Source organism: Pteropus alecto, unplaced genomic scaffold (assembly GCF_000325575.1).
Source record: "Pteropus alecto unplaced genomic scaffold, ASM32557v1 scaffold7, whole genome shotgun sequence".
Classification (NCBI taxonomy): domain Eukaryota; kingdom Metazoa; phylum Chordata; class Mammalia; order Chiroptera; family Pteropodidae; genus Pteropus; species Pteropus alecto.
In genome coordinates this window covers 11298942-11300602 of record NW_006494614.1, presented here as the reverse complement: position 1 = coordinate 11300602, position 1661 = coordinate 11298942, and the positions used below count along the sequence as shown (strand labels likewise).

The 1661-nt window shown below is 34.0% G+C and overlaps 1 protein-coding gene across 1 annotated transcript in view; it reads right to left on the bottom strand.

Moving 5' to 3' along the window:
* Nucleotides 1–1243, bottom strand: part of CGA (glycoprotein hormones, alpha polypeptide) — an 11138-nt gene extending 9895 nt beyond the window's left edge. The window contains exon 1 of the mRNA XM_006926332.3: nt 1167–1243. The gene's annotated coding sequence lies outside the window, so the exon portion shown is untranslated. The remainder of the gene's footprint in view (nt 1–1166) is intronic.
* Between the last annotated feature and the right edge of the window lie 418 nt (nt 1244–1661).

Here is a 1661-nt window from a genome sequence, read left to right as displayed (position 1 = left end):
AGCAGGAAATGGTAAGAAATATGACTCAAAATTTTAACAAGTCTATATTACTGAAAAAAATTAAATCAAAACCAAAGTTAAAGTTGAAAACACATAAACTTTTCATAAATGGTGATTGTTCTTATTTTTTTTTAATAAGTCAAGACTATAGTAAAGTATTATAATGCAATTTGGGTGACACATATTTTGAATAATTGAATTGGTGTTGTCAAGAAAATATTTAAAAGATATCTACAGAAACTTTAAAAAAAGTCCTCCGTTCTAATGTAAAATACCTTACTTTTGAGCAGGAAGAGGACTATGGAGCTTAGAAAACAAAAGTTCTCATGAAGATGAAATAGAGCTTCTGTATTCCAAAGGACCCACATTATATCAGCCCATAATTAAATCCTGTTTCTCAACACTAATGAAGAAAGACAAAAGAGCACTTTTCTTATTCAGTTTGAATTTTTCAACCAGCTTCCATTTCAACTAGCAGTGATGCAAATATAACTAATTATATTTAGCAAAGTTTCCTGAAACTCTCATTGGAACAAACCAGTTAGACTTGCGCAAGTCATTTAGAATGGGAAAGTCATCAGTAATAGTTGGAAAAATACTAATGATTCTTATTTTTGTAGCATTTTATGAAAGAAGACAATGGAAACAATGTTTAAGAGATGTCAGTGTTACTGTTCAAGTTTACACAAAAACAACTGTTGAAAAGATGTCAGGAGCTATGGTCATTAGCTGAACAGGTAAGCTGCTTTATCAGTGGGCAACTTGAAGATACAGTTAGTGATGCATCATTTAAAAACTGATGATAAAACAATATCAGCATCTTACATAATATCTACTCACCCTCTCCCTGACCCCTGAAAGTCACTCAAAAGAATGCCTTTCAAATGACATTCAATATTTCTTAAGGAAAATCAGGATAATGACAGGCACTCACACATCTCAGCAGGAGACATTTGGTTTCTGGCTTCTGTTAGATAACATCTTAGCCTGTGATCACAGACCACAATTTTACAGACTTCCTTCCAGTGCAATGATGAGTGCTGAAAAGAGAATGTGTAAATGCCTGTCCCTCTTCTTACTAAGGTTTATGCACAGCTCCCCTATATTCTCAAATATTTTACCCCTCACTTAATTAAAATCCCCAAATTTCTTTTATTTTCTATTACCTTCCTCTGGACTTTTTGCAGGATGTGTTCAGGTCAGTTGACTGTGGATCAGAAGGGAGATTTTAGCTTCGTCTTGCGATTTCTCAGTGACTACAGTTAATAAAGTCCTCATCTGCTTTTATACCAGCAAAGTAATAAAATACTGCACATTCCCACCTGCATCTAAGCCTAGGGATCAACAGTAAATTCCATCCAACGATTGAATGGTACTTTGTGTAATTACCATGACATCAATTTGATCTTATCTTCTTTCAACCCTTAGATCATTTTTTGTTTTGAGCCAATTTCAGGCAGCGGTGACCGCAAGGTCAGCCTATGAAACAAGAGTACACTGTCATTTTCTACGTAATTTTATCGAGACTTACACACAACATCCTGAAAGTTGACACTTTCCTATAAACAAAATCCTAAAAGTATCACATTTAATTAGCTAAGTACCTGATGTTTACTTAAAACGGGAGAAGAGCTGTAAATTTCAAGTAATAGATATAGAGC